This window comes from Thermobia domestica, chromosome 12 (genome assembly GCF_964235325.1).
Source record: "Thermobia domestica chromosome 12, izTheDome1.hap1.1, whole genome shotgun sequence".
Lineage (NCBI taxonomy): Eukaryota > Metazoa > Arthropoda > Insecta > Zygentoma > Lepismatidae > Thermobia > Thermobia domestica.
The window spans coordinates 211,662,475-211,677,697 of record NC_137465.1 but is presented as its reverse complement, the minus strand read 5'-3'; positions in this window follow the sequence as shown (position 1 = coordinate 211,677,697).

Below are 15,223 nucleotides of genomic sequence, written 5' to 3'. Positions count from 1 at the left end.
TGTTGACAGATGACGAGGATATGCAAGAATTTTCTGAAACAAATTCAGATAGTGATGAGAAATGAAAATTCTCTGTGCTTAATGCATTAAGGTAATAATTTTCGTTTTAGGTTTGCCTAATTATATATGTTTTTTTGCTTTCTATACAGTAAACTCTAATTATCCTTGTAATTGGGTGGCTCGGCAAACTTATACCGGACAGTGTTCAAAATGGACAAAGAAGAATACATCTATACGAAATTTCTTTTGGACAATTTAATCGATCCTTTGAAAACAGACACATGTTATGTGGAGCTACAATGCATACCTCTTCTTACTGTCAAATTGAATTGAAATTTACAGGTGAATTTCTACAAATAACATTATTACTACCTAAACAGACAAGTTTGTTGATTTGCTTTCTCATAAAAATGTCCACTGGCTTTGTTTTTAAATGTTAAAATACCTTTTCCTTTTTGTGATTTTATTTTCCTACGTAGATTTTCTTCAGTAAAGATGATCGCGGATAATCGAGAGTTTACTGTATTTGTTTTATAGGTGTCAAGCATATAGCCTAGATTAGATGTCAGGGATTGTATATTAAAGTATTACTTATATTATGAACATGCTTTTGATCAACAATATTATCATTTTTCTAAACTAATTTCAATAACTCATACCAACCCCCCGCCCCCCTCTCTCCTCCAAAATCCGACAGTCTTTTGGCGGAGACTTTTTAACACATTTAAAGTAAAGTGTAATGAACAATGTGGAACACCCAAACCTTTGTTTTTTTTTGAATGCCCGGGTTCGGAGCTAATTTTACTGTACTATTATGGTTTCTTACCTATTTAAGTTTTTATTATTATTACTATTATTGTTGTTGGTCTCTCTCCTGTATGAGTTTTTCACCTCGAAACACTTATAATTTATTTAAAGTAATAAAACCCATTTTATCAGGTTTTTCACCTGTATATAATTCTCTATTTAATTTATTAAATGGTCTTCCGAATCTCTCACAAAACAGTTATTAAAGTATTTTAATTTTAAAAAAAAAAAAATCTCCTTCTTCAACTGCGGTCTTCCTGCAGTAAACTAGTACACTCTTAGAATTCATTGACATAATTACCCTCCACGACACTTACTACCACTACACAACACAACATAAAATAGTAAATAATAATAATAATAGTTATTATTATTATTATTATCAACTTGTTAAAATTTATTTGTTATTTAAAGTTGATATAAAGTATTTTCTTGGCTATATTAATTAAAACCGTAGATGGGACAGAAATTGTTATTTTTATTGTTGTTACTATCATTATTGTTATTTGATTTTCGATTATTCATTTTGTTGTCTCCTTGCAAGGTCTAGTCCTATTTGAACTCTGCTGATCTCGAATATTTTTGTATACATAGTTTGTCTAGATTCTTCCTATGATGTTCATTACCAATTATTTCGAGTGGTCCATAAGTGTCTCTAATTTGTTTTAAGTCTCTCCTTACTCCTTGATTTTCATCCATTAAACGTATTAGGTCACAGTTGAACAATAGATGATCCGGGGTTTTTATTTCTGCACAGTCACATATATCGCTTTCTAAAAGTCCTATTTTATGAAATGTCCGAAAGGGACCACGGCCACTTAGGAATTTAATAGCGTGTTTATTTAAGTCAAGATGTCCTAACTGCAATCTTTGTCTTATATCTGGGAAAATTTCATACACTCTTCTTGCTTTCTCAGAAGAATCCCAGTTGTCCTGCCATTTGGTAAGAATAAAAGTATCTAAGTCGTTTAGTAAAATTCTTCTTTAAAATAATTTCTCAGTTTTTCCGGGATTCTGCTTTAGGATCCAATATTTTCCAGCTGTCTTTAAGATTGCTAAGTGTAATGGTTCTATTCCCAATATAATTTGCAGTGCTTCCACTGGTGTAGTCGCCATGGCTCCAGATATTCTTAACAAAATTTATCTCTGAGCACTGTGAATATTCTTCCTTATTTTTCAACTATTCTATGACTCCAAGCACTGGCTCCATACGATACTATCGCTTGGAAAATTGTTTTATAGTATACATCACAGTGCCTCGGTGATAACTTGTATTCTTTGGCCATAATGTAGAAAATTTTGTTTGCTATTCCAATTATTTTTTTTCTTTTTGTCTCGATACATGACTGTCGAAATTTAAGTGTTCGTCTATCCAAATACCTAGATACCTAAAGGAGTCTTTTCTGCTTATTGAATTATTGGTTATTTTAATAATGGGGCTTTTCTCCAGCTTTCCTTTGACCTGAACTTTGTTTTTTTAGCAGACACTTCCAATTTTGTAGATTTGATCCATTCTGAGAGAACCTGCATGGCCATGTTAACCTTCTCTTTTAGTTTTGGTCTAGTATTTGCGTTTATTACTATGGCCAAATCATCAGCATAGGCGACGACGCCGGAGACTATATCTAGTTCATTGATTCTCTCTAGACCCGGTTGTAATACAACGTCCCATAATAATGGCCCCAAAAGGAACCTTGTGGGCAGCCTTTTCTTACAATCTTGTTTAATTCAAATGTTGGGCCATTATATGTTACTATCCTATCCGAACAATAATTCTTAATAATTTTGAGTAATTCCTTGTTTAGATTCAGTTTTTCAAGCTCAGAAAACATCTTCGGCCACCACAGATTATCGAAGGCGCCGGATATATCTACAAAGATTACTATTGTATATTTTTCTCCCAGTTCAGTAAGTGTTTCAATATGATCCATTAATAGTTGAGGTGCTACATCGCAAAAATCAATGAAAAACTGCAAATTGTGATAAGAACATCCCCGTTGGTATAAATAATGTTTAAGGTTATACAATGAAATTAAGTCGGGGAGGCATCGTCTAAAATCAAAGAAATTCAAGATGGCGACCATATTTCAAAATGGCTACGCGGTTACAGTTTTTCTGTTATACGTCGTAGGAATTGAGTGTTTGGTATCGATTTATAGGTTTTTGAGGTCAAGGATTGCAATGTTTATGTTAAAAACAAGTTAGGAATTATTATAGGTGTTTTTCTGTTCCATATACCTTTAAAATTGAAACATAGGCGAAATCATTATACACTATTTTTATCTAAAAATATATGATATAATGCTTCGTTTAAACTGAATATTTCTGAAGTTGAATAATGTTTCTAGACCATAACCAAACACATCGACAAGCACCACAGCCATTGATTCTTACATTCATTCATTGTTCACATTCATTCTTATAGTTCATAATAGTATACAAGAAAGTCCAACATGTCTGCATCCACACTTGTTTCTACAGTTTTTGCACGTACATTTTATTAGTTCTCTACATGAGTCCTAAATTTCTGACAAATCCGACCATTTCAATGGCCATGATGCATCATCCAACCACCATCCCTAGTAGGCTGGAGAAGGTGCACGTATTGTGCGTTTGTTTGCTTGTCCCCAAACGTGTCCAGCTTGGAAAGCACTACGTAACAATTGTTGTAATGCGTTCTTTGTCGGTGGTAGACTTTCAAGGGGACATTTTTTGGTCATGAACAACTCCTGTCGTGCATTATTGACACTTCTACTCTTACTGGTTGAGCAGTATAGTAATACCACGTATCTTTCAATAATGTCAAAAATTGCCGTTGAAATGGAAGATTGAGGTTGTGAGATGAAAAATATATGCAGTAGTGGCTTCTTTAAACAGCATCCATGTCTTCCAAGTTGATTTTTTTGTTTTCGCTGTAAAATTTGGAATACTGTCACAACCCGTAAAAGCATGGAATACTGGTAAAGCTATATAGCCTTTTCGCTTCCCATTGCTTCAGCTATAGCATGAACTGGAATAAATCCATAATTCTTTCCTGTTCCAAATGCAATACAAAGTTTATCCAGGCCCTTTGTTAACAAGAGAAAGAAGTAAGCGATTGCTAAGACTACGACATCGGTATCTACAGTGCGTATAACAATATTTTTGAAGCCGTTTTCTACTTTATCTTGGAGGTGGAGTATTATCCTTGTGTCCGCTTCTTCATGGCCAGGGCAATGGGAACCAATTAGAGAACTTCGTGCAGTAATATTGCCTTTAATTTATTCTCCTGCAGTAGTTAGAACCTGAATATTTGTAATATTATTTACAGCTAATGCTCCAAGTAGAGTAAACAGCTCTTCTTTGTTGCTAGAATTCCGCAAGAAATCTTACCAATGTTTAGGTAAAGTCACGTGTGAAAGCACTTGTCTTCTGGTTCCAGCTCCTCTCTTCTGTCTAGCTGCAACTTTAATACCTGGTGTAATGTATCTATCCCAAATCAAATCAATTCTTTGACAAGCAAAATTTTCAATGTCGTTACCAATGTGAGGATGAAATGTGTTCATATAGTAGTCACCAAATGTTCTTGAGGGATGTGGTTTTAAAGTGTTAATAAAAACTGCACCATCATAAACTATAGCATCACAGATTCCAGGAAAGGCATTAATATTCTTGTCTACAGTATCTTCTAGAATGTGTACTAAGTCAGATTTATTGCTTAATCTAAATTCACCATTATTTGAAAATGAAGACGGAAATGGTTGGTTTTCGTGCTTTAAAATACTCTCCATATCCAACTGACGATTCTGTGTAACTATAAAGAGTCTAGAAAACAGCTTAACATCTGTTTTTAAAGTCTTAAGTATATTATTGTGTTTGCTAGCGTCCTTTGCAGGAGTGTTAAACAGGGATATTTTGTTCTTCTTCAAAGGTTGAAATATTGTTGTATACTGTTTTACTAATATTTCCTCGATGAAACTACGGAATAGCTTAATACCAGTCGACTGTTGCGAATAAATTGATGCATTAACTTGCTTGTCTACTATAATCCTCTAGTCGATGACAATAAGATCTTCACCTCTTAAAAATGGAGTTTCAAACTCTGTCAATTTGTTGTAAAATGCTTGAATCTTCGCGACATATTTTACTTGATATGACTGGTACTGCTGATGATGGCGTCGATTGTTTACTTCAGGTTTTAGCTGAATGCCACTCTCAAATTCCTGTATTAACTCACAGATTTCTGGCCTGGCAACCATTTAACGTCTTAGTGAAGATGGATACTGCTTTAGCTCTACGGCACCACCATCACCTTTCACTAGTGCGTTAGTTTGTTCATGTGCTTGGTCTATGCTAATTGCTGAGAAGATTCTGTTTGATTTTCTTATCACAAACTGTCCAGAAGAAAATGAGCGATGTATGCTGGGTAGTTGAGACTTTGCATCAAAAAGGTCTTTCAGATGGACCGGTAGCCAACGGGCATAGTTATGATGATCCAGGACAAAAAAAACAAGGAACAATGTCTTTTAAGCAGTCACAATACAAAAAGAAGTTTTCTAATTGAGCGAACAAAGAGAAGCAATAGGATTTCCATATCAAGACCAGTCAGCCAATATTTGAACATGACATTGTTTTGCAGCTCGCTCTTCACTCCATATGTCAAATTCAAGCTCGGAACCAGACTGGTGGTAAGCATCTTCCGACAAATGGTATAGTGCTGCTGCAGTCACTTGGTGAATTCCTCTGGCTTTCTTTACGTGGGGTTATTTTGAGATAGCTTTCTGCAGCGCTAGAAGATGCAATATCAGCGCTGAAAATTGCAGCGCTTCATCCACTTCCTGACATCCACTGATTCAAAACCCTGAAAGGAAAGCACCAAACATCACCGTGAACTTTTTCTCACCATATATGTCTGGATAGTTCCACTGAATCACTTTTGATAGTTCTACTGAATCGCTTTGCCATTTTCGATTGCCACCTTCACGTACTCAAATCTGAAAAAAAACAGGGATTAGTTGGGTGTTGATTTTGTTACAACGAGTTTATTGGTATAAAGGAACCACAAATGTGAAACACTACACTTGTGATCAGGACTTTTCCTTAGCGCAAAGAATATACCAGTATATATATATATATATATATATATATATATATATATATATATATATATATATATATATATATATATAATTCCTAACACGTTTTTAACACAAAAATTGCAATCCTTGACGTCATAAACCTATAAATCGATACCAAACACTCAATTCCTGCGACGTATAACAGAAAAACTGTAACCGCGTAGCCATTATGAAATATGGCCGCCATCTTGAATTTCTTTGCGTTTAGACGATGCCTCCCCGATTAAATTTCATTGTAGAACCTTAAACATTATTTATACCAACGGTGAAGTTCTTATCACAATTTGCAGTTTTTATACACGTAGCACCTCAACTATAAACAATTGATGGCTTCTGTTGTCCCTTTATTTTTCCTGAAGCCATATTGTAGTCTACAATTTCTTAAACCTCCTCTCTTGGTACTTATTCTATTAGCTAGTACTTTCTCAAATATTTTACCAATAATGTTTAATAAACATATGGGTCGATAGGATTTTGGAGTTTTATGTTCTCCTATATTACTTTTTTCTAGAATGGTTAATTTAGCCATCTTCCATCTGTTAGGGAAAATTACAAACTCTATACACTTATTGTACAATTTAGTTAAGTATGGAATCCAGAATTGACTATTCATTTTAAAAATTTCTCCTTTAAGTTTATCAGGTCTAGGTGCCTTATTATTTTTTATACTTTTTAAAATTTCTTCAATTTCCTTATTTGTGACCATTATGTCCCTGTTTATGTTATTATTGCTATAGCTAAGTGTATTATATTTCTGTCTGATTAATTTATTATCCTCGTTATCGGAGTCCGGGTTGTCGTCTGGGAGCAGTTTGTTGATGATGAACTTTAAGGTTTCTTCAATATCTCTTGTGTATTCGCCATTTTGCTTTTCCATTGCGGTTAGTGTAAGAGAAGGCTTGATTTTATTCATTATTGTTTTGTATGGCATCCCCCATGGGTCTGTATCTAATTTTTCTTTCACAAACGAATTCCAGACCTTTTGTTTCCTTTCTTTGAGTTTATATTGCGCTAATAATATTATATATTCTTCCTTTCTTCTTGCCTTAAGGTAGGGATCGTGAGTTCGCTGGTACTTCCTTCTCTTCGCTCTTGTTTGCTTTTTTAAGGACTGCATATTATTATTCCAGAAAAACGAATAGTTGTTCTGTTTAACGTTCCTTCTGCTATTTAATGTTTGAATGGTTTGAGTTATTGCTTCCTCAATATCGACGACTGCCCTATTTAGTTCTTCTTCGTTTTTGCAATCGATATTTGGTAGTTTAACTATTTTATTACATCTTTCCCAGGGGATTTTTTTTAACATTATAGTTAAAGCTATTATTTTTGTTTGCTATGCCTGCATTTCTAGTTTGGTTTATGGTAAATTTAATTAGTTGATGATCACTAGAGGATTCATCTTCTACCACGGACCAGTCAAGGATTCCATTAGTGAAGTTATTTGATACTAATGTGACATCTATGTTTGATGTATTGTCGTTTCTGCTACGATAAGTTGGAGGATTCCCTGTTTCATTTACAATATGTAGATTGAGCTCGCTAATTGTGTTTTCTAACATATCAGCTCTAACATCTAGAACGCCTGAGTGCCAAAAGGAGGATTTGGCATTTGCATCTGAGCAAATAAGTATCTTTTTGTTCGGATATGTGTTGCAAATTATCGTTATTTCTTCTAGAAATCTATTAATTGGTAAAGAATATTGGCAGTACAGGTTAATAAGAATAAAATCTATTTCGTCCATTTATTACTAAAATGTATTAAATTTAATATCTGAATGTCATTGTTTAAAATTAAAACGGAAGCTAATGCACTCTGACTATTGTAAATAAGTCTAAAATCGTTTTGGGAAGCAATTAATTTGTCCTCATTTATGTAAGGTTCTTGTATACACACTATATCAATCTTCCAAGAGATACTAAGTTGTATTATTTCTTCCATAACTAGTTCTGATCGCATGGTGTTGATTTGAAGCATCTTGAGAGTACTACAGGTTATGTTATCCATTTATACGTGGTAGGTTTTAACCCACGCGTTTGGCCATTCGTTCCTATGATTGTATACTATGCGACCATACAGTCTGACAAAATGCACGTAGATTCTATTTAAGTCAAGATTTAGCTTTCGACTGGCATACGCCATATCAACTAATTCTAGTAATTCTCTTGGATCAGTTGGCAAGTTGTTCAGGCTTAGCTCCATGAGGTCCTCATCTTCTGATTACGGAAAAACTATCTGCTCCCCGTTTTCCTTCAGTTTCCTAATGATGTGTCGTAAAGCTAATCTAAGGGTGCTCGATTGTTCAAGTCTAGATAATTTAAGTGTATGTTCAAATGTATCATAAATTGGCGTTGGATCCAGCACGGTGCCTTGCTCCTGTTTGGGCTTATTGATAGATTCGCAGTTTGATAGCTTTCTCACATTCGTTGACTGTGATATAGGTTCATTTCGTTGCACTAATGTAGTAATTTCAGATCTATTTTTAACTTCTTCGGTCTTTATCTTCTTGAGAAAACTGAATAATCCTTTCTGTTTTAAGGTTATGACCTGTTTTAAAGGTTATGTAAAGTAATTACCTCTTACCTTACCTGGAGCTCTGCGGGACACCAATCTCTCTTGTTTGCCTGGAGCACTCACAAGTAAAGGGTCTATAGTTCATTCAAGGAACGTTCAGTACCTCATGTAAACAAATACACGTGGTGATTGTTTCACTTTATTGGTTAAGGAGCCTTGGAACATCCATGCGGCAGAAGAAAATAGTCCATTGTCAAATAAGCTGTTTTTCAATGTTTTTGTTACTTATAAGGCTCATTACCAGAAATACAATTTACTTATAATTAAATAACAGAAACAACACTCTATCTAAGAACTAAATTGAATTAATGCAATAAAAGAGAATACGCATGCGTAGGAACTGGATTTGGCCCACCTTATGCGCAAATCACAGTTTACAATATGACTGCGTGCGGGGAATATGCAAAACGCCGACAGGGTACAAGCACGTGCTTCTCGAAAGAAGCGGTGACCGATAGCCAATCATCCGATGACTGGCGGAGTAATACCATTCTACAATGTTTACTTCAGGAGTTCGTTGAATGAACTTTAAATGGTTGAATCGAGTTGCGGGATGAGACACAGTATGACTGATAGAGAATGTGAAAATATGTGTATGTGCAAACTTATTCCGGCTGAGCGCCATAAGAAACGGAACGGGAGGGTGTCAAAGTTGGTGGGGGAAGGGCTATGCTATGTTATTGAAATACATCAAATAAACTGTTAAATCGTAAAAAATAGTGAAAGAAGACAATACGAGTGGTGGTAGTTTCACATATCGGCAAAAGAAGAATTGGCGAAGTAGGTCATGAACCTCCGTCGTCATCTTGAAATCCGCCATTTTGAAATATGATATTTTTTGAAATGGAAAGGTAGTCATGTGATATATCAATTAGGGCCAGCATATTCTCAAAAAGTCAATTATGAATTTTAGTGATCATTATCTGTATTTATTTGGAAGATTTAAGATCATCTTTATAGTTATTTACGAAAATCTAGGAGACCGATACCCGCATGTTGAAAGTTTGGATTATCATAAAAACATAAAGTTAAATATGTCTACAAACCAAGAAAACTAACAGTGAAATTTGATATCCAAGTCGTATATTATTACATTATTATTTATGACATTACTTCCAATTTGCTTCATATAGTGCCGAAGAGAACTGTTCCAGTCTGGAAGAACCGCTTCCGCTTGATTTTTTGTTTTTGTTTTGTTCCTTGCGCTTTTGATCGAAAACAATCTGGAATTTATTTGACTACCTTTTATTAAATGACATACTTACTAATATAATATAGACCATAACACGATAAGATCTGATAGATTGGAATGCAATTATTACTTCTTTAGGTAGCCCACTATTTTTTCACTACTTGCTATATTTTTCACTCAACTTTCTTTGTCTACCTTCGTAAGCAATAGCAACTTGGGATGAGTGTAGAATGTGATATCTAAATGAAAAGTGGACTACTGTAGTCGAATACAGCAATGAAGCTGTAACGGAAAATAAATTATCGGGTGAGGTGGCTTTCTCGAGTGTCTGTCGTGTCGCATTATGTTTGATCGGTTTGTTTGAAATATGAAGCCTTCGATTATTGTGACAATGTTGGCACAGGACACGATTGTTGTGTTCTCCGATGATGTTGTGTTCTCCGATCATTGCAAGTTCCGAACTTGCGAACCAACATTGTCACAATAATCGAAGGCGAATCAATCACGAACAACACTTTCAACATACGAGTATCAATCTCCTGGATTTTCGCAAATAACTATAAAGATTATCATAAATCTTACAAATAAGTACAGATAACAATAACTAAAGTTCATAATTGACTTTTTGAAAACATGCTGGCCTTAATTTACGAGTATATGTCACATGACTACCTTTCCATTTCAAAAAATATCATATTTCAAAATGGCGGATTTCAAGATTGCGGCGGAGGTTCATGATCTCTGCCAATTCTTCTTTTGCCGATATGTAAAACTACCACAATTTGCATTGGATATCTTTCACTATTTTCACGATTTTACAGTTTATTTGATGTATTTCTATAACAGCATAGCCCTAATCCCACCAACTTTGGTTCTCTCCCCCTCCGTTTCTTATGGCGCTCAGCCGCTATAACTTTGCACATACACATATTTTCACATCCTCTATCAGGCGCGCTATGTCCCTTCCCTCAACTCGATTCATCCATTTGGACCCTTTACTTGTGAGAATTCTAAAACTTCTTCCACTTAGCTAGCTTGTACCTTTGTGGGAATCCTTCCCTTGGCTACCTGGACTAGGGACACCTATTTTATCTAAACTACAAATTGTTATGATAAAAAGTTTATAGGAGAACCCCGAATCCAGTGTATTAAATAGCTCTATATACTACATTCGTTAATCTAAGTTCGTTTTATATTATATCTGAAAAGGTGTATTCATTTAGAGCCCGACTAATTTCTATCCAAAAATCTGACTCCTTTGTTGTTTTCTTAGTACAACGCCCACCCTGCTGCACTAGTGACTAGTATCTGCGCCTTTGGTGCACGAGTTCCTGGTTTAAATTCCACCGGATTCCATTTCAAATTGTAAATCCACGTGCCACTTAACCTCGGAGGTAAAAAAAGGGGCACTGAGCTCCAACCAACTGATAACTAGCTTCCGAGATTTGGTAAGGTTTTCTGATATTCATTAATATTGCTTCACATGACCCTTTAGGAGATGTACTTAGTTAAGACAAAAAGGACATATTATTATATTTTGAAAAACTGTTCGGGCATATTTTCCAGGGAAAAAAAAGATGGATTATATTTTGTAACCCTGGTCATCGTACAAGCAGAAAAGATACAACATGTTAGAGCTTTAAATATTTATTTGATACTCTTTGCATATAAATATACAAAACATCCCTTTGACATTGCTTGTATGTGGATAATGTCCATTGAGGGTAAAACGAGCTAAGTCCTTCATCTAAAAGTAGGATGTAAGGTTGTATCTGCTATTGAAACATGCAATCTGTCTTGTATAGAACTTCACTTGCCATTCTCGTCTCCGCTAAAAAGACAAAACTATAGAAGCCATTAAAAACTTGTAAAAGTTTCATGCAGCAGTTGGAAGTGACATTGATAAATTAGTCCATTGCATGGAAGTTTACGATTCCTCTCGTAAGTGGCATTTTTTTTCCTTAACAGAACAGAGCGATCTGCCTTCTCATCTTCTTGCAATGCATAATTATTTTGCTTCTTTTGTATTGCTTAAATAGGCGGGCTAGATTTCCTAGAAGAAAATGTCAGCCTCTAAAAGAAATATGTTTGCTCATCATCTATCCGCTCATTATTCAGATTATAACTTTAAGTATTTAATCAATTATTTAACTCTGCGTACACCAAGGTGGGTTAAAACTGTCCACACTCTTATTAAGATAAAAATTTTTATGAATGTTTCTTTAGTATCATGTCATAACTGAGGTTTTATCTCAAAAATAATATAAATTTTATTTTCTGTCATTCAATATTATTTAATTTCTAAAAAAAAAACGTTTTCGTGGTGGACATAAAGTATCCCCCTTTGGTATAATGAGTTACCAACATTATGCATGAGGTTATTTCTACGTAGTTAAAGTTGAAGATTCTGACACTAGATTCTGACGCTACGAGTACAGCTGACGTAAAGTGTCGCACACCTAAACGGAAAAGACAAACTAGTTTCAGAGTGATGATATTAACAGAGGAATTATATGTACACCAAGGGGTTAGGCGTAACATCGCAGACCAAAGGAGGATTTAAAAAGCTACCTCATAAATCATTATTTTCTGTTCCAGTAAATGTAACATTTTTCTCTATTTTGTGCCCTCAGTTGTCTTAAGTTTATAGTTAGTTTATAGTTACAAAATAGAAAAGAATATAACATTTTGTAGGACAGAAAATAATGGTTTATGTGATGCACATTTTTTTAACCCTCCCTTTGTGGTGTGGTGTTACGCGTAACCTCTTGCTGTACGTAGGGTTTACAGATGTGCCATCCTGCTCTTGCAACGATGTTGGCAAATTTACATACACCTGGCTAGAGAACAGGCTTAACTTCGTAACACCTACCAATTGTTTAGGCTGGATCAAATCTCTTGGACTAACTGAAATTATGTAAAATCTACAATGTCAAGATTTTATTAACAAAAAGGTTGTGTAACCAACCATGGAACATTGAAGGTGCACGCCACTGTTTCTGCCTTCCATATCTCAAATTAAATTAACCACTTTTTGAGAAAATCTTTAATAATAGAATAAAAGAATCAAATTGAAGCCCGAAGAGTAAAAATTTTCCTTTGTAGATTTTGTTCAGAGGATTGTTAACGAAGCATTTTCAAGTAATATGTGAGTTCTAGTTTACAATATTCTGGTTAAGAGTATTTTATATACATATATATAGCATACTATATACCTACACTTTAACGTGAAATCCGAACCAAATAAGCTTCCAATGGAAATCGAACCCGGGTCTCCCACATCAAAGGTGCTTACGAAAACTGCTTAGCACACGAGGGAGCTCATCATTATTAGAAGACACAACAATAGATATTTAACGGTGTATTTTATTTTACATATTCAATAGTGTGAACTACACACGAGACTCTAACAATTTGCATATATACATATTAATTTTCTTTTCAGTAAATTCAATAATATGCATATATGTAGAGCTTCATTCTCAGAGATGCCAGTGTGGGGTTTCACTTATCATTACCAAGACCCATGGCAAGTGGGTTCATTGTTATCCCAGATCCCCGTATCTGGGTCCCTGCAGAGCCTCTAACTAGGCCTTGAACTCACGACCCTGAGTTTTGCAGAGAATGACCAAGGTGAATACTGACCTGAAAAAAAATAACACAGACAACAGTACATCACTTGGATCACTTACCTTACAGATGTTGTAAGAAATGAAACTATGGAAGTGGAGCATATCCTTGTATTTGTGTATATCTAGTATTAGTTATCACACTATACACACACACACACACTTATAATTTCGAGAAGTGATCACTTCCATGAATTATAACAAACACTATTAGACTAATGAATTCACAGTTTATATTCTGTAACTTGACGCTATATATGTATATCACATGTGTCTGGGGTTCTTTTGTTTAACACTTTATTTCGGATATAAAACGAGAATTCATCACTTCTCATCACACAACACACATAATAAAATATTCGATAGTGGTGGTAATTCCAGTCGATAGTCCAATCCTCAGTGTTCCTTTGGTAATATCAATTTCTCCCTCTGCATCACCGCACTGTGTACTGTTCAACGTAGATCTCAAGGATAAGATGTTCAGTAATAACAGTTTTTCTTTTTTTTTTTATTTCGAGAAAATCATGCTGCATTCAGTTTCTGGTAACAATTTATAATCTAACATGTAGTTGGCAGTTCAACAACACTGAATATATTATTTAGTTTTTTTTACGATATCCCACTGTCACTTCAACATACTTTTTTTTTTTTAAATTCACTATTTCTCACAGAATGGCAACCTGATACGAAGCTAGTATTATTATCAGGTAGTTCTACTTTTGTTGGTAATATTTCATTATATATATCTAAAACACAGTACTACACTGCACTCCAACCAGTATAGCTTAAATACTCTATATGTTATCGGCCATCAAACACTCAGACCATGTGCCGTTGGTTCCGCTTAACTATCAACTAACTCCCTGTTTGGCGCTGGATAGTTTTCTTTATCCACAAGTAACGGTACTTTTTGGAGATTCGCTCCTCCATTCAGGCTTTTCTGATGTATCGAGCGGGTTTCCTTTCTTAACCAAAACAAACAATGACAGTTTTGAATATTTAACGATTAAAATTAATAGACACGATGACAACATGAAATACCCTTACATACGTACGCTAGGATAAATTTCTGACTTTTCGAAACAACAATATCAACATTCCATAGATTAAGAATGCCAAAAGAAAGAAAAAAACATCTTGGATTCGATTTGTTTTTATCCCGCGTACATTGACCTTCCCGTGATCGGTAGTGCCGCCTGGTAGCGACTTTTCTAAAGCCTGACTGTCTGGCGGTTGCTACAACAAAACCAGTGTTTACATTACAAAACAAACTAAATACAAATAAACGAATAATATTATCAAATATATACATAGGTATATATGCTCCTTTAACCTCATTTTAATTTGTTACATACTGAAAAAGAGATGTCATGCTATATTATTATCAAAATACATGAAATAACATATGTTTGTGTCATAACCGTCTGCTATGGGTAGGCAGTAACCCACGTGTAGTCCAGTGTTGTCTGCTTGTACGAAAAGTATTAATTAATACAAAACAGAATTTTGATGGGATGAAACTCGGGGATAAACATTAAATAATATGGACAAAATATTCCGATGTTCTGACTGCTCTTAGAATACTTTGTTTGATACACTTACAAACAATTAGCATTTATTTTGAAAAATTTCAAAAGATAGCGTCGCTTGGGATAGCTTCGCTAGCCAATCTCACTCTATGTATATATACATATAGAGTATATATATATATATATATATATATATATATATATATATATATATATGTATTTCAATACGGTCATTTTATACCATGTGTGGCATTCAATGACCTGTTTGTTCTATTTGTTTAAAGTTGCAACTGGTCATGTCCTCCCACACAGGTCATTCTCTCCCAAAAAAAGGTCAGTTTGACCCACGAAAAAACACCATTCCCAACAAAAAGGTC